We start from the raw sequence: 19,636 nt of genomic DNA, 5'->3' as shown, positions 1-19,636 counted from the left end.
AAGGCAGCCTGAAGGATTTTTCTTTAAGGAAATTGTATACTTTTAGAAAATGATTAAATGGCTCAAGTCTATTGCTTTCATGTATTTAAATGTTCTAAATATTTGACATTATGGAAACAGTCATCTCAACATAAGTGGGATATTATTTTCTATGTCATATAAGTGGCACTGATGAAACTGTAAATATAATGGGTAGGAAAGAAAAAACCTTTAACTGTTGGTGATTTAATTTTCAATTATATTGTTTCTATTTTTATTTTAAAAAGAAATAAATGTGTTGAATCCCTGAAAAATGAATTTAAATTGCAATCCAAAGCATTTAGCATATACTCAATTATTTAAAAAAATAAAACTGAGAAAACAATCAGTTACAAAGAAAACACAATGGGAAATGTTTATCTTTTGTCGATTTATCTGCATCAATCCTATTTAGAAAGATGAAAACTGAATTTTTAAGACACACAAAGCACATAATAAAAGAATTATGAAAAAATTGTTCTTCTCTTGATAAAAACTTTCACTTCATTCTCATGTTACAGTGTTAAATGCCAAAATTAAATTAGTTATCTCCTCTTCATTAAAACTCAAATGAAGTGTTAATAATGCCAAGAGTACCATGTAAATTTGTTGCATGGTTCAGTGTAAGCAACATATTATTATTACTACTTAAAATATAACAACAGTGATCCATTATATTTACAAGCTCCAACATTCAGGAAAAACATCTTAAACATAGGTGATATTATGTATTTAGAAATTCCTTCAATAGCTATAGAAATAAAGACATAATAACTGAACATATTATTGACTGAACAGAGTCTGACAATACTATGTGTTCCTTGCTTGAGTGGTTGACTTAACTGGCTTCATTTACTGCAATCCCTTTAGATTGTTTTATAATAGGAAAACCCAGATGATAGCTGGTGAATTGAGCCAAATAAGCATTGTATCACATTGGATGCTAAGATGAAGATAAGCCTTAGGGTGAAAGATTATTTGGATAATGAATGACCCAGTGACGAAGTACACTATGACTAAAAGTCAGGTCTCTGTAGTAGCCACATGATATGAGTCCATTGAGCTATTATACAGGAACCTTATTAATATATTACTCACTCTTGATAGTAATTTATAGTGAGATAAAATGAAATTCATCTTCAGCTCATCTGAAGAAATTCAGGAATAAAAGGACAAGAAAATCTCATCTTGTCAGAGTGTATCTATCTATACGAGGGCAGAATTCATCCCTGGAGATAGGCTCCACTATTTAGAGATCATGACCTGAGACAGTTCTAAACACTATACAAATAAGATACTGTGGTTTGCTATTGTTTTCATACTAAAATATTAGTACAAATAAACAAACAGAAGCAAATGTTTCAGAGAAGATGATGGGGTTTCCAGAACAGAAATGACTCTGCAACCTCCAATTGTTCCCCTTCACTCCCTATCAGTGTAACACTGAATCTAGAAATCCTATGGAATCCTCATGAATTAAGAACATGGTCAAAATCCCTTGTCTCTCCTGGATAGACCTTACAGGATGAAGGGAAATGTTTTGGTAGCCTGATAAGGCCAGGTGACAGAAAGATAATTAAATATCTACGCTCAGTGCTAGTTAGGTGGGGATTTCTTCTATTATGAATATTAAAAACAAGCAAACCAAAGAAGCCAAATTGTGATTCATTTCTATATCATCATCATCATCATCCTTCTCCTCTTCATAGTTAATAGTTACTTTATATGTATGTCAGGTTCTCTTTTACATGCTTGACAACTTAACATGTGTTAATGAATCTTAATAATAACATTATGAAATAAACACTGTTGTTATCCTCATTTATAATAAACAATCTGAGGCACTGATTTCTCTTTGTGAACAATTACGAATGACTCCAGAACAATTATTTAATCAATCTACAAACATGTAGCTAACTCATTTTATGGTATATACAAATACTATGCCAACATTTTATAATAAGAATTTTTATTTTTTGTTTTCATAGATTCAGGGGCTACATGTGCTGTTTGTTACATGGATGTGTTGTGTAGTGGTGAAATCTGGGCTTTTAGTGCACCTGAATAGTGAATATTGTAACGAAAGTAATTTTTCAGCTCTCACTACCCTCGCACACTCCCCGCTTTTGTAGTCTCTATTGTCTATTATTTCCCTCTGTATGTCCATGTGTACCCAATGTTAGGTTGCCACTTACAAGTGAGAATATGAAGTATTTGAATTTGTTTGAGTTACTTCACTTAGGATAATGGCATCCACCTCCATCCATGTTGCTGCAAAAGGCATGATTTCATTCTTCTTATGGCTGTGTAGTATCCCGTGATGTATATAAGCCACATTTTCTTTATCCAGTCATCTGTTGATGGATATTTCGGCTGAATTTCATGACTTTGCTATTGTGAATAATTCTGCAATAAACACATGTGCGTAGGTGTCTCTCTCTGGTTAAAGAGACACAATGTTGCCCTGTCTCTCAGGCTAGATATATAGTGGTGTAATCATAGCTTACTATGGCCTCAAAACTCTGTGGTTCAAGTGATCTTCCCACCCTGGCCTCCCTGAGGGCTGGGCTTACAGGTCAGAGCAACTGTGCCCGGCCCTGCAGGTGTCTTTTTGCTAAAACAATTTCCTTTTTTGGGTAGATACTAGTAGTGGGATTGCTGGGTTGACTGATAGTTTTCATTACAGTTTTTTGAGACATCTCCATACTGTTTTCCATAGAGGTTTTACTAATGTACAGTCCCACCAACAGAATACATTTTCCCTTTTCTCCTTATTCTTGGCAATATCTATTGTTCTTTGACTTTTTAATCATAGTCATTTTGACTGCTCTGATATAGTATCTTATTGTGATTTTAACTTGCATTTCTCTAATGATTGGGGATGTTGAACATTTTTTCATGTTTTTTGGCAACTTCTGTATCTTCTTTTGAGAAGTGTCTGTTCATGTCCTTTGCCCACTTTTTAATGATACTATTAGTTTGTTCCTTCTTGAATTGTTTGAGTTTATAAAAGGAGTTTTTAATCTAGTGATTTATTACAAGACTTACAAGGGCTTGAGCAAATAAAGAAATTTGAAATTTGACTACTATTTTAGAAGAGGATAAAACAGTTATATTTTTTTAAATGCACCTTTTAACCATAAACTAGTTCAGTTTTAGAGATGATATTATTGTAGTCATTTATTGAATCAAAAATTTTTGTTTCGTAAAACTTTATTCCACTTCGGTACTTGACCCTGGGAGGTAAGAGGTTAGTGAAGTCATTATTAAGAATAAAAAGATCCCTTCTCTCAGAGAGCTTACCTTTCAGATGTGCTTTTGGCAACTTATTCTATCTCTGGGCTGATTCCAAATGACAGTAATGGAATAAATATATCTGAGGGCAAAAAACATCATTGTTCTAAAGTGAGGCCATTATGATGGTGGCACACAAACACCAGGATTTTTCTCAAAATGTGACAGAAAAGGCAAATTTTTACATTAAACAGGTATGCATTCCATCAGCATCAGCATATTTTCCCCATAAGAAAAAATCTATTTTTGTGCAATAATTCAATGCCTTACTTGAGTTGGATTTGTCTTTAGGTATTAGCCTATGAACCATATAGGATTACCATGGGCAGATCTAAATGACAGATTTCTAACTATTATTGTCATACCACCCATTTTGATTTCTGCAATATTTTATGTATGTAATATAATGGAATACTTAATATAGTATTTTATTTCAAAGAAATATCCTTAAGAGATATTGTGAGTCCAAGGTGGTCAGTATCAATTGAATTAACCATATATTAAAGAGTATACTCCGCAGTATAAGAGTAAGCATTTTATACATAGATCATCTTGGGTTTAAATCTGGTGTTCATCAATGACAACTGTGTAAATTAACTAGTTTCTTAGGTAGTTACCTAACAGATACAAACAAATGCTAATAAGAATGCCAAGTATCCACTAATCTCCAGAAATTTTTACTTACATACGCATATACATAAACTTAGGGCCCATTAAACACTTAAACACTTGGACAACAGTAAAATGTTTATGTGAAAAGAATTATGAATTAAATTACTTGCCTTTGAGGCAAGGAAGGTCTAATTTTTCAACATTATACTATTTTCCCACAATAGAAAGGTACTGAAAAATCAAGAGGCAGAAGCAATTACAGAGGGGTAACGATTGATGATAATAATAAAATAGTATCCTGCCACATTTTTATAATAATAGCAAAGAAATGTAGTAGAGATTTAAGGAAAATTTGGAGAATCTTTCTTTTTTCTTTCTTTTTTCCTTTTTTTTTTTTTTTTTTGTGAGACAGGCTCTCACTCTGTTGCCCAGGCTAGGGTGCAGTCTCAACCTCTCAGACTCAAGCAATCCTCCCACCTCAGCCTCCTGAGTAGCTGGGCCTACAGGTGTAGGTCACCAGGCCCTACTAATTTTTTTGTATTTTTTGTAGAGAGGAGGTTTCATCGTATTGCCCAGGCTGGTCTGAAACTGGTCTGAGCTTCAGCAATCTACCCTGCTTAGCTTACCCAGGTGCTAGGATTACAAGTGTGAGTCACCCTTCTCGGCCTGGAGAAGCTATTCTTATATGAGCATTACTAAAGATCTTTATGGAGTTGTATTTTCCCATAATCTAGAGTTAAAGTATCAATTTACTAAGACAGGTTAACAAAGACTTTGGTAAAGCGCTTATTTTGGCTTTTCAAACCTAATAGAAATTTACTGTACTAAGGAACAGCACATAGTTCTTTTCAAATAGTAAGCAATTTTTGGTTACTATTTGCATAGACAGTATGCCTGTCTATGAGCTTTGTTATTTGGTGATAAATATGGAAACATCTTTCTCTTAATAGTTCCAAAAAGATACTCTGCAGGTTTAATTATTGAACAACTCATGACAAAATAGGGTTTCAAGACCATAATTCTCTGAGATTTTTGTTGATAATAGTACATACAAGAGATAGAATATTCCATGTGCAACAAAAGTAGCATTGTGAAAGGAAAACAGGATCACAGAACTCTGTGTGTGAGTGTGTGTGTTTGTGTGTGTCTGGAGAGAGGAGAGGGAGATAGAATTGAGAAACCAAAAAACCTTGTAATCCAATGAGTTATAAGGTTTTGCATAATGTTTAAAATAGGAAGATTTTTGGTCATTTCAAAATTAAAAGGAAAAACTCTCAAACATACACACACAGATATATATATATATATACACACACATACACACACACGTATATATGTACACATATTACAAGATATTCTTAGTCTTTATTATATATAATAATCTTCTATTTAGTGATTAAACTTTATAACTTTATATAACCACAAACTTATATATTAAAAAGAGGGGTCATCACAATTGTACTTATCAACATTAAAAATACATATAGCCCAAGGTTATTTATAGATTCAATGCCATCCCCATCAAGCTACCAATGAGTTTCTTCACAGAATTGGAAAAAACGGCTTTAAAGTTCATATGGAACCAAAAAAGAGCCCGCATTGCCAAGACAATCCTAAGTCAAAAGAACAAAGCTGGAGGCATCACGCTACTTGACTTCTAACTATACTACAAGGCTACAGTAACCAAAACAGCATGGTACTGGTACCAAAACAGAGATATAGACCAATGGAACAGAACAGAGTCCTCAGAAATAATACCACACATCTACAGCCATCTGATCTTTGACAAACCTGAGAGAAACAAGAAATGGGGAAAGGATTCCCTATTTAATAAATGGTGCTGGGAAAATTGGCTAGCTATAAGTAGAAAGCTGAAACTGGATCCTTTCCTTACTCCCTATACGAAAATTAATTCAAGATGGATTAGAGACTTAAATGTTAGATCTAATACCATAAAAACCCTAGAAGAAAACCTAGGTAGTACCATTCAGGACATAGGCATGGGCAAGGACTTCATGTCTAAAACACCAAAAGCAACGGCAGCAAAAGCCAAAATTGACAAATGGGATCTCATTAAACTAAAGAGCTTCTGCACAGCAAAAGAAACTACCATCAGAGTGAACAGGCAACCTACAAAATGGGAGAAAATTTTTGCAATCTACTCATCTGACAAAGGGCTAATATCCAGAATCTACAAAGAACTCAAACAAATTTACAAGAAAAAAACAAACAACCCCATCAACAAGTGGGCAAAGGATATGAACAGACATTTCTCAAAAGAAGACATTCATATAGCCAACAGACACATGAAAAAATGCTCATCATCACTGGCTATCAGAGAAATGCAAATCAAAACCACAATGAGATACCATCTCACACCAGTTAGAATGGCAATCATTAAAAAGTCAGGAAACAATAGGTGCTGGAGAGGATGTGGAGAAATAGGAACACTTTTACACTGTTGGTGGGATTGTAAACTAGTTCAACCATTATGGAAAAGAGTATGGCGATTCCTCAAGGATCTAGAACTAGATGTACCATATGACCCAGCCATCCCATTAATGGGTATATACCCAAAGGATCATAAATCATGCTGCTACAAAGACACATGCACACGTATGTTTATTGCAGCACTATTCACAATAGCAAAGACTTGGAATCAACCCAAATGTCCATCAGTGACAGACTGGATTAAGAAAAGGTGGCACATACACACCATGGAATACTATGCAGCCATAAAAAAGGATGAGTTTGTGTCCTTTGTAAGGACATGGATGCAGCTGGAAACCATGATTCTTAGCAAACTATCACAAGAACAGAAAACCAAACACCACATGTTCTCGCTCATAGTTGGGAACTGAACAATGAGATCACTTGGACTCAGGAAGGGGAACATCACACACTGGGGCCTATTATGGGGAGGGGTGAGGGGGTAGGGATTTCATTGGGAGTTATACCTGATGTAAATGACGAGTTGATGGGTGCTGACGAGTTGATGGGTGCAGCACACCAACATGGCACAAGTATACATAAGTAACAAACCTGCACGTTATGCACATGTACCCTAGAACTTAAAGTATAATAATAATAATAATAAAAGAAAAAAATATATATAAAAAAATACATATAGCATTATTTGAGTGTCATTAACTCATTGTTAAGTATACAGTTACTGCCTAGGCTGTGCTAGGCATTTCATGTAGGTACTGAGAATATTGCTTTCAATGAAAATGTGTGATCCATACCCTCATAAAACTGTAAAACATTATAGAAGAAATAAGTATTTACAATAGTCACAAAAATGACTATGCTATAGTTACAAAATATGAAAGTGCTTTGACAGAAAACTAAGGCAAAATAAAAAAAAATTATAATGACCAGACATAATTAATATCTGGGGGAAAGAGAGGTGGTTAGAGAAGTTCTCCTGGAGTAAGTAATACTTCAATTAGATTTTTTTTTTCCCCCTGGCTAAAGGAACAGCATATGTAAATCTCTAAATCTAAGTGGACGTTAGTTACCTAAGGTAACTGAGATCAATGTAGCTGCTTCAGAATGATGACAAGACTGATTAGATTACAGAGGTAAATGGAGTGAGACTATCACGCATTTTGAGTAGGAAATCATGAGAAGGTTTTGTTTTAACCAGGATGCAATGGGAATTTGTCAAAGTGGTTATGAGTAGGGGATTAATGTGTTTTCATAGATATTAAAAAGATCACTGCAAATCCTGGGTAAAAATTTCTGATCATTCAAAAAGTCCAAGAAGTGAAAAAAGCAAATACTCTTCAATGCCCACTGCAGCTTATCAATACATGCTGCATATCTATCTTCTTTCCCTCCAAAAACTTTCTTAAATTAGTGAAATTAAAATATCTCCAAAACCTCCATCCTTTTATAACATGTGAAATGCCTTAACACAGTGTCAGTGTCCCCAAGGTTAAGAAGCACTGCCTTAGAAAAAAGATATTGATGAAGAGAACTTTAAAATAACTGTAATCGAATTAAATATTGCATTCACAATACAAGAAAGAATATATTAAAAAAAAAACAAGAAATAAGAAGCTCTTAAAATTAAAGATATTTCTAAAATTAAACTTTAAAAATTTACAGCTTAGAAAAGTTAAGATATATACCAAATAAATAAAAAAAGGACAAAATGAGGAAAACAACATGTGATCCAATACACAATAAATAAAATCTTAATAAAGAGAGCAAAGAAAATAAAAGCTAATAAAAGACAAATTCTCAGAAAGGTGTGTCAAAGTTGCTTAGCCTTGGCCAATGCCCAAAATAATAAGTGACGAAAATTCTGAAAGATAAAGAGTGGATCCTAAATTTTTCCCTAGAGAAAGAGTTTACAAACAAATTAATTAGTTGGATTTGAGTCACAATTATCATGAGCATGGATGTAGATTGAGACCACATGTGTAAGAAAAATGATCTCAGAAGGAAGGACAGAGGTAAAAAAAGTAAGCAGAAAATTACATACATATAGGTAAATCAAAGAAACAAGACAACGTCAAATAGAAAGCTTACTACGCTTATTAAAATCTTGTTAATTTTATCTTATTAAACTGAACTATAAAAACATGTAAGATGTGAAGAGTGATTGAAACTTAAGTGTTCTAAAGCTTTTGCACTGTGAAAGATAAATATAATTATATACTTTAAATTTAGATTTTAACCTTATTGACTTAGGTATGTATAATAAAGTTTCAAGCACCACCACTAAAAGTATATAATTAGAGTGTGACTACCTAATTATTAAAATTGTGATGGAAATTTGGAATGAAAAATCTGTACTGCGTGAAAAAGAGTCAAATCAAAATAAGACAAGATTAAAAAGTATATAAAAAGTTGGACAAATTGAATATGCAAAATATTTAGATAGAATTAAATTTAAATGTCAGGAATTATAATAAATGAAAACAAATTTTCTAGTTAATTAGAAAAATTGGCTACTTACTCTATTTCTAAGCCATAATTAACATGTAAGAACCCGGAGGAACCCAAATCTTTGGGTTCCTCATCTGTAGATTCAACCAACCACAAATAAAAAATCTCAGGGAAAAAATAAATAAATAAATAAATAACAATAAAAAGTAATGCGAACAAAATACGGTATAACAGTTATTTATATAACATTTATATTGTATTAGCTATTATAAATAATCTAGAAATGACTTAAAATACATGGGAGAAAGTCCATAGATTTATATAAGGGACTTCAGTATCCTCAGATTTTGGTATACACAGAGATCCTATAATCAATCCCCCACAGATACACAGGGACAACTGTAAAGTTAATATGTGTTACAAGGGATTATGTATTAGACAAGAAGGTAAGTTTAACACTTAAAGTATGATTGTGAAACTGGTCATATGCTTAAATCACAATGCAATTTAAGTTAGATGTCAGTATCAGATACAAAGTTACTCTCCTACCTGTGACATTTTTAAATCCACTTGGATGTATCTCCAAATGAACTTCTCCCATAACATAAAAATGGAAGTCAATGAAAATACCGCATATTGAAACAAAGCAAAAGGATATGTAACTGCCTGAAGGGTTTTTTCCTGCCTGCCTGAAAGACAAAATTACTTCACTGAGAAAACGAGTTTAATTCACATGAAGACACCAAGGGGGCATATGGACTTACTACTCAAAGTTGTTCAAGGACAGTTTGGTGGGCTGGGTACTAGGGAATGGGGAATGTTGATTGGTTGGGGATGAAATCAGAGGGGTATGGAAAGCAGTAAAGCTGTGCGGAGTCAGCCTCTGGGTGGGGGCTACAGGATCAGTTAAGGTATGAGTTTCAGGGCTGGGTGGAGTCAACTGGTCATGAGAAATGCAAAAGTCTGAAGAGACTCTCAAAGGGCCAATCTGTGGTTCTACAATAGTGATGTTATCTATAGGAGTGATTAAGGAAGTCACAAATCTTGTGACCATAACAATGGCTGGTTATCAGTGTACTCTGCCTACATCTTAGCAGAATTCAGGCCCCCCTCATACACATAACCTTGTAGACTGTCATTACTTTTACAAAGGCAGTTTAGTTTTGGGAGGAGCTATTATCATCTTTGCTTTAAAGTTAAACTATAAGTTCTTCTCCAAGTTAGCTTGGCGTATGCCCAGGAGTGACCAAGGACATCTTGGAGGTTAGAAGTAAGATGAAATCAACTGTGTCAAACTTCTCTTACTGTCAATAATTTTGCAAAGGTGGTGTCAGGTATATTTTTTTAATTATGGATATAATATTTACATTAGTAAAGGATAAAAGGATAAAAATCGTGAGCAAAATGTTCAGCTTGTCTGAACAAGGAACACAAAATAAATGCAAGAAGAAATAACTAACATGAGAATATAAATTACTAAATTAGAGAATCAAGATTCAATAGAGAAGATGAACAAAACCAAACTTGTCAGTGGAAAAGAAAATGAAAAGAATTAATAAAAGAGGCAGATTTTTCTCGAGTATTATAAAAAAGTACAGATGTAGATACACAATAAAATGGAGAATAAAATGAACACTGATATGACATTGAAGCCATCATTGCAAAATTATGACCAAGAGGGTGAAAGAGATCTAACCTAACCAGCTACATCTTGCTTCTAACCTCCAACCTGTTCTTGTTCATTCCTGGGCATAGGCTGAACTTTGAGAGGAACTTAGTTTATAGTTTAAAACAAAGAGAACAGCCCTTTCCCAAAGCAAACCTCCTTCTTGCCTAAGAAGCAGACTCTCTTTGTAGGACTAAGAAATTAGCCACAAGATTAGAAACTTCGGTTTAGGAGTCATGCAGCTGGAGGCTACAAGATTCTGACCCACCCTAAACTGCTTCTAAGATTAGTGCTTGAGAGGAGAGAGGAGCCACCCCGGCAGCAGTAAGGGGCTGGGGTGGGGGCCCAGGACAGAGAGGCAGCAAAGATCCTGTTCTGGCGGCCCCGTGTCCACACAACTTTCAGCACAGAGCAGATCCGCGCCTTGGAGGGCGTCTTCTGGCACCACCAGTACCTGGGCCCTCTGGAGCAGAAGGGGCTGGCCAGGGAGATGCAGCTCTCAGAGGTCCAGATAAAAACCTGGTTTCAAAACCGCCGGAAGAAACACTAAGGGCAAATGCAGGACTCACAGCTGAACAGCCCTTTCTCGGGGTCACTTCACGCGCCCCGGCCTTCCAGCCACCGTCTTCCGGTCTTGCCAAGGGCCTGCAGCTGCTGTGCCCTTGGGCTCCCCTGCCAGGGCCCCAGGCTCTGACGATGCCCCCTGGCTCCTGGGGGTCTCTGTCAGGTGGAACAAGAGCCCCTGGCCTCTGCGTGGGCTTCCTGCTGCGGGCAGCCTCTGGTGTACCACCCCCCAAGCCCAGGAAGTGGCGTGGATACGCTGGGACCAGCCCTGTCCACAGGGCCCGGGGGCCTGTGTGCTCTGCCAGAGACAGCGGCTGCATTTTGAGCAAGAGCGTCTGACTCCATGTCTCCCACACACGCGGCCTGTGTAGATGGCACCTGGCACCTACCCGGAGGACTCAGCTGTTCTGCTTACATCCTGGCGGCACCTTTCACCCTGACCCACGCAAAGGTTCTGGAGATTTCTGGAGAATATATTTGTTAAAGCCACCTCTTCACTGAAAGTTACCAAAAGAGTTGGTTTAGGAAGTAAATGAAAGGTCGGTGAACAGAGTCAAAGGCAGAAGTGGGCTTGTTATGGGTAGGGCTTACAGCATATGATAAAAGGATAATTTGTTTTTAAAAATGTGTTGGAAAAACTGGTTTTCCAGTTGGAAAAAGTAAAGGTTGTAAGCTTTGTGTGTAAAAAACAAAACCATGAAGGATTGGAAGGGAATGCAGGTGTCGTGTTTATAACCTTGTGGTTCGAGTTCCTCCTAACAAGGACTCCAAAGCTGGAAAGCAGGAGGGAACAAAGGTGAAAATTAAGGCGGGGTGCTGGGGCCCTGCAGTGCGGTCTAGGCCTTGCGTGAACCGGAACTGTGCCCGCAGCCTGCTGGGGGCTGCTCTTCTCCGGCCAGGGAAAGCGGGGCAGCCGGGACCTGTGACTGCCTGGACTAAAGCCGTCCCGCACGTCCCCACCCTCCAGCATGTGCTCACCTGTCCCCCTCCGCGCAGCAGCCTCGGGACAAAACAGAGTGACTCAAAGACAACACTTCCTGCAGAAACTCCGGAAGTGCCCAGAATGGGAGGCACGAAAGCCCCGTCCGGGAGGACTCTCCCTCATCGATGGACGGAACGTTCCTGATGCAGACTCCTGACTGCACGCACCGAAACTTAAGACAAGTGCGCATCCGTCCACGTCGCCCCAGAGTGCCCAGGAGGTAGGCAGCGCAGGGCGCGCAGATAGACGGGTTCAGCCTGCAGGACTGCGAGGCGACCTGTGAAACCGACCTAGGCATCCCAACAGGAACAAACGCATGGTGCTGTGGCCGTGTCCACGGCAAGTTCCATTTTCCCCTTGCTCATTTCTGCATTGTTGGAAGTGTTTTCAACTAGCATGTGCTTTTATAATACCACCTCAGGTAAGAGTGGAAGAGCTGCTGTGTGTCCTAGCGGGTGACGGTGTGAAGGAAGCCTGGGCGAGGCCCTCGGAGGGCAGTGGTTGGACAGGGGCTCCTGGGTGTGGCCTGGACAGCACTGATTTGTGGATGTGGATGGGGGCACGTCCGTGATAAAAGTACAAGTGCGACGCAAAAAAAAAAAAAAAAAAAAAAATCAATGTTTGAGATATTTTCCAGACCCTGCACTTGATGGTTCAGCTAGCACCCCCCTAAACTGGCTCTTCTAATCTTGTGGCCCCCATCCAGGAACTGACTCAGCACAAGAAGACAGCTTTGACTCCCTCTGATTTTGTCTCTGACCTGACCAGTTAGCACTCCCAGCTCACTGGCCTCCGCCTACCCATTAGGTCGTCTTTAAAAACTCTGCTCCGCAAGTGCTCTGGGAGACTGTTATGACTGATAATAAAACTCCAGTCTCCCACACACCCAGCCAGCTCTGTGTGTATCACTCTTTCTCTATTGCAATTCCCCTGTCCTGATAAATCGGCTCTGTCTAGGTGGCGGGCAGGGTAAACCCACTGGGCAGTTACACTATTACACAGAGTTTATGAAATGTAATATTCTTCAATCTGTTTTAATAGTTTACATATTTGCAGTTAATGTTTTAATTTTCTATAACTTTTCAAATTTCTGACTTAAAGCTATTCATAATGCCTTTTCAATCTTGATCTTAAATTTATTACTGCCCAACAGAACATTTTTGAGCAAATAGTAATTTCTATTGATTTCTAAAATAAGCTACAATTTGATTACAGTTACAAGTAGAGCTTAGTGGTTTCAAGTGCTAAGAAATATAAGCTAACTTTTATATATCTATGTTACCATATAAACTACATGCTATATGACAATATGACAGTATGGTTATATACCTTTATACTTATATATAAATATGTACCTATAGAATATACAATGTGTATGTATATTCACAATGCAACATAAGAAAAAGATTAGTGATATTAAAATGACATTTCAAATGATACCATCATGATGGAGTTGAAAAATATAAATTAAACCTTGTCATACTTACCAGTGACAGTGTTACATTTGATGCACCCCATAAACAGATTCTTTTTGTAAATTCAGTATTAATTTTTACTTAAATTTTCAGTGTTTGTAGAATTCCATTTTGTTTCTATTTTTCTTTTATTGATGACCTAATTTCAGAATCTGCATTTGTGCTAATTAGTTTCACGAATTCACTAATGACTTACAACATGTGGCTATAATGTACATGTGTATGTGTGTATATCCTTATATATGTGAATATATATTCATTTATTTATAACAAACTTTTTAGTAAGGGACTAATGATTTTATTATTCACCTTTTAATATCTAAGCAATGTGCAATTATATACCATCTGAAGTTCTACAAAGGGAAATCAGGGAATATCTCTGATTTCATTGATCTGTACTTATCAAAGTATACCTGCAAGGGATTGGATAATAGCTATAATCCATTTCTTGTCAACATAAATACCTGAAGGTTTTTTTTCCTTAAATAATTCTACAAGTAATAACAACTCAAAAATACAAATCTTTTTATAACAATTTGACTAATGTAAATATTACATGGCTCAGAAAGAGTGCAATTTTAACACAAAAATAAGTGCAATGCAAATAGGTAGTTATTAAGGATCATTATTTTGAAAGACAACAAAACAAAGCAAGATGGAAATGGACATTTTTGAGGAAGACCATGTAGGTAATGTACCGGTTGTCCCTAACTTAGGACGGTTTGGCTTAAAATTTTTCAGACTTTTCGATGAATCGAAAGTCATGTGCCTTCATACGGGTACTTTGAGTACCCATACAAACATTCTGTTTTTTACATTCAGTGGAGTATTTAATAAATTGCATGAGATATTCAACATTTAATTATGAAATAGGCTTTTTTTAGATTATTTTGCTCAAATGTAGGCTAATGTAAGTGTTCTGAGAATATTTAAAGTTGGTTAGGCTAAGCTATGATATTTGGTAGGTTAGGTGTATTAAATACATTTGACTTAAGGATATTTTCAACTTAAGATACACTTATTGAGACTTGACCCCATTGTAAGTCAAGAAGAATCTGTATTTCCCATTACATTTTTAAAAGACTGCACAGGGGTGAAGTAACCTATAGATTCTTGCAACTATTTTAATTGTTCTCTCTAGCTTTGATGATAAACCTACTTTCACAGCCAAATTAATATTTTTCCCACCAACAAATGCGTATTTTTCCACTTAAGAGGATTTTTTTTCCTGTATTTTTCCCTGTATATGTTTTATTTTATATAAACTACCAGTGTATTTTTATCATGTTGCTGCTGAAATAAATGTAAGTCCTATGTTCTATAATTAAATTTTACATGATATGTTACTGTATTAGGCTGCAAAAAATAGGGTTTTTTAAAAATCCTTATAATCAGAAAAATACTATAAAACATAGATTTCCTTTCTGAGCATGCTTTATTACTAGTAATTTCTGATAATTTTTCACTTGGCTTTGTTTGACATTGCTGGTGCTTTAGTTTTAAAGTTAAAAACTAGATGTAGTGGTCACACACCTGTAATCCCAGCTGCTTGGAGGCTGAGGTGCAAGGATTGCTTTGAGTCCAGGAGACCAAGACCAGACTGGGCAACATACTGATATACCCCTCTCAAAAAAGAAAGAAAATTTAAAAAGTTAGATACATGAATTATTGAGTATTAGATGTGTAACAAGGCTTCTAGTATAAATTTATATTCACATGTATTAAAGGATATACATATTTCTAGATAAACATTCAAATTTTTTCACAATGAAATTGAGAGTTGCATATGCTGTGGTGATCTGGTGAGGGCAGCAAAATATTTAGCCTGATTTCATTTGAATTAAAAAAAATTTTAATTGACAGTAATTGTATATATAGAACACAATGTGGTGTCTTGATATGTGTATGCATTGTGGAATAATTAAATCAAGCTACATATCCATCACTTCATATACTTACCATTTTTTATGGTGAGAATATTTCAAATGTACTAAAGCAGTTTTGAAATATGCAATACATTATTTTTAACAATAGTCACCATACTGTTATAGATCTCAAACACTTATTTCCCCTATCTGTGTGAATTTATGTACCAGTTACCATCAACTCTGTATTTCATCCCCGCTACCCTACCCTAGCTTTTGGTAAGCATCATTCTAATTTCTGCGTCTATGAGATCAACATTTTTTAGATTCTATATACAAGTGAAATAATGGAATATTTGTCTTTCTGTACCTGGCTTCTTTCACCTAGAATAATGTCCTACAGACTTATCCATGTTGTCACAAATGACAGAATCCTCCTTTTATAAGGCTGAGTAGTATTCCATTGTGTATGTATCTCAGATTTTCTTTGTTCATTCATCCCTTGATAGACGCTCTAGTCAATTCAAAATTTTGCCGTTGTAAATAATGCTTCAGTGAATAAGAGAGTACAGATGTCTCTTCAATATACTGATTTCAATTTATTTGGATATACACCTAGAACTGTGATTGCTGGATCATATGGCAGTTTTACTTTTAGTTTTTGAGGAACCTAATTACATTTTGATTTTAAAAGGTAGGTACTCTTCTGTACAAACTACAGACTATTGGAAAATCTGAACTGTAGCTCTTTAGTCCAAAAGAAAGCACTCCCAGAAAAACAACTGTATTTCGTATCAGAACAATTACTGTATCATTATTGTTTTCTAAATCAGAGTAGCTGTATTCTTGAATTCGTTCATTCATTCTTCACCAGCATTAATATATCACAGTTACAGACCTACCGGAAACCTTAGGAATCACCTAATATAAACTCAAAAGATGTGAATATATCTGTAGTTGATATCTAGAAAAAATGTACACTGTTAGTAGTTCTGGAAAAAAATGCAGTAGTTCATATGTTGCATGCATGCTTTCTAATCTTTTTCCTTTTTATTTTATTTTTTTTTGTGTGAGACAGAGTCTTGCTCTGTCACCAAGGCTGCATGAAGAAACTTAAGTTCAAACTCGCATTATTGGAGTTTCCACTGTGACAAAATTGAAGTGGCTTTAGAAATCTGAAATGAAAACTTAACATTTCAGTCTTTTTAGTGATGTGCTGTATGTTTCTAGTTACATCAATAGTATAATAATTTGCGGAAAGCACCCCCCACCCAGTGAAAATATTTCAAGGAGCTCAGAGCATGTCTCTTGCTATCTTCCTATTTGCTGTTTTAAGAAGTGATTTTCATATATGTTTAAGTGATACCATAATTTTGAACATCAATAAGTCAGCTGTCCATAGTTGTAGCTCCCATATCAGTTAAACCAACTTTGAATGGAGAAATATTTTAAAAAGTAAAAATAAACAATAATACAACAATAAGTACTAACAAAAATTTAAAAATACTTTAGTATAGCAACTATTTCCACTGCATTAGTTATTATAAGAAATTTAGAAGTGATTTAAAGAACATGGGAGGATGTGCATAGGTTATATGCAAAAACTATGGCATTTTATATGAGGTACTTGAGCATAGGTGGATTTTGGTATCTTCGGGGGACCACTCTTCCACAGATAAGGAGGGACACCTGCATATACTTCTAGTTGATAAAGCTCAGAAATTACAAATTCATCCTATTCTCTGAGCCACTAAAGGAAAAAAGAATTAGTGATGTTGTATCTTATTTGACACATAGAATTACAAATTTGATATTGGTGATATATTTTAATTTGGAGACTCAAAGAATAAATATATACTGTGAACACACTAAAAGTGAGTGCAAAACATAATTCAATTTTAAAGTACATACAGTCTAAGCAAGAAAATCAGTTAGTGGTATGTTATAAATTAAGAAAAGTATGTGTTGAAATGTTTGGTATTTGGGAATTTATAATTTATAGACAAATGAGAAGCAAAGACATATAGCAAAAAAGAAGTTCAAATAAGTTAATTTCATGTTGTAATTATCATCCATTTATTCATTTGAAAATTTATTTATTTTATTTTTTACTTTTATTTTTTTTTTTCGGGATGGAGTCTCGCTCTGTCACCCAGGCTGGAATGCCACAATATCTGCTCACTGCAACCTCCGCAGTGATTCAAGCGATTCTCCTGCCTCAGCCTTCCAAGTAACTCGGACTACAGGAGCCCGCCACCACACCCATCTAATTTTTATATTTGTAGTAGAGACGGGGTTTCGCTAAGTTTGCCAGGTTGGTCTTGATTTCCTGGCCTCAGGTGATCCGCCCGCCTCTGCCTCCCAAAGTGCTGGGATTACAGGCGTCCAGCCTTACTTGAAAATTTATTTTGGTTATCTACTTTGTTTAAGTTTTGTATTCTCATTCCCTGTAGGCAATGTCTGGGGAAGATATATACTGGTTAGAAGGTAAATTGATGTGAGTAAAATCAGAATTAAAGAACTTACGTAGATGTACTTTCCAGGGCTTTACTCTTCTCCTTAAAGTTATTAGACAGCCTTTGTCTCTGACTTTCCTCATGTTTTGCTCCATTTCTAATGCTTTTCTTTTGTTTTTAAGTTTTCAGCTGTGATACTACTCAAATGCTATCAGTTTTATTTACCCAAAGAGTTAGTATTTAGTATGAGTAGCACATATATAAGGTGATATATCACATGCTCGTTATTTGAAAGTATAACTTCCAATCTGTAGTCAGTAAATGAGTCTTGTTATTGTGCTTCATACAATGTACCAACTACATTATTATTTTTAACGCTGGTGTGTGTGTGTGTGTATATATATTCATACATACACATAAATTCAAAGTTTACAATGTGTAACATGAGATGATGCTTACATATAATAGAAGCTTGACTATGATGAGACTGGTAGGGAAATATGCCATACGAATTCTATTAAGTTTACACTTAGGTTTATTACAGAATAAGCATTAAAAAGGGGCCATCCTTTTGCAGAATTTTCTATGGGTCTCATGTTTGGTTTTTCAACTCCTCTAACATGTTTCCATCATAATCTTAACAACTATCAGATGTTTTGATAAAAAATACTGTTTGGAGAATCAGATGAAGGTTCTAGGTATGCATTTGGGTTTTGCTCAGCTGACTTCCTATAGTTTTTCCTTTTAAATTATTTTACGAACAGCCAAAAGCAAGTAAAATAATGGTGCACTTAGATAGCTAAAATACAGTGATTTATAGTTGATAAAGCTTCATTATGTACATCAATTCTCTAATCTTCATAATATACACAGGAGTTAGGTAGGGCATGATTAAAGTGAGTTGTGCATCTTTTATTTTTTGAGCTACAAAGAGTGATTAAATTTATTTTTAAGCATTAATTATTATCCTTTGGGATCTAAGTTCCTCCACCTATTTCAATTATGTTTGGCATATTTTCTACCTCAAGTTTTACTAAGTTTTGAGAAATGTTAACCTTAATTTTTATAATTTTTAAATCTTGTAGCTCAATAGTTGGCTAACATTGAAAACCTCTCTTTCCCTCTTTTCTTCGTATTATTCTCTCTGTTTTTCTTTTTGTTTTAAATTTATTTTAATTGAGACATAAAATTGTATATATTTATTGTGTTTAATATGTTATTTTGAAATATGTAGACATTGTAAAATGATTAAATGTAGCTAATTGACAAATGCATTACTTCACATACTCATTATTTTTGGACAGTGGGTGAGAAAACTTAAAATTTACTCCCTTAACAATATTTAAGAATACAATACATTGTTATGAACTATAGTCACCATTCTGTGCAATATATCTTTTGTACTTATCTTTCCTATCTGAAGTTTTGTATCCTTTGACCAACATCTCAAACTTCCTTCCACCAATTAATAATAAATAAATAAGGAAGCCTGGCCAACATGGTGAAATCCCGTCTTGACTGAAAAATACAAAAATTAGCCTGGAGTGGTGATGCATGCCTGTAATCCCAGCTACTCAGGAGGCTGAGGCAGGAGAATCGCTTGAACCCTGGAGGTGGAGGTTGCGGTGAGCTGAGATTGCACCACTGCACTCCAATCTGGGTGACAGAGTGAGACTCTGTCTCTAAATAAATAAATAAATAAATAATATATTTTAAAAGAAATAACAAGAGCGCAATCTAAGCACTGTTTTGCATAGAATGTAAATATTTCCTCTAGAGTATTATCTTTGAAGACATGGACATGT

General features: G+C 35.5%; 1 pseudogene across 1 annotated transcript; it reads left to right on the top strand.

The window, feature by feature from the left end:
* The first annotated feature begins 3,434 nt into the window (after positions 1 to 3,434).
* On the top strand, positions 3,435 to 11,378 carry LOC105510783 (annotated as a pseudogene). Its single transcript, XR_001001614.1, has 2 exons — positions 3,435 to 3,506; positions 10,839 to 11,378. The product of XR_001001614.1 is annotated as a homeobox protein VENTX pseudogene (transcript).
* The last annotated feature ends 8,258 nt before the right edge of the window (positions 11,379 to 19,636 follow it).

This window comes from Colobus angolensis, unplaced genomic scaffold, assembly GCF_000951035.1.
Source record: "Colobus angolensis palliatus isolate OR3802 unplaced genomic scaffold, Cang.pa_1.0 Scaffold191, whole genome shotgun sequence".
In the NCBI taxonomy this organism is placed as follows: Eukaryota; Metazoa; Chordata; class Mammalia; order Primates; family Cercopithecidae; genus Colobus; species Colobus angolensis.
The sequence above is the reverse complement of the archived record's forward strand: the minus strand, read 5'-3'. Positions and strand labels throughout refer to the sequence as shown.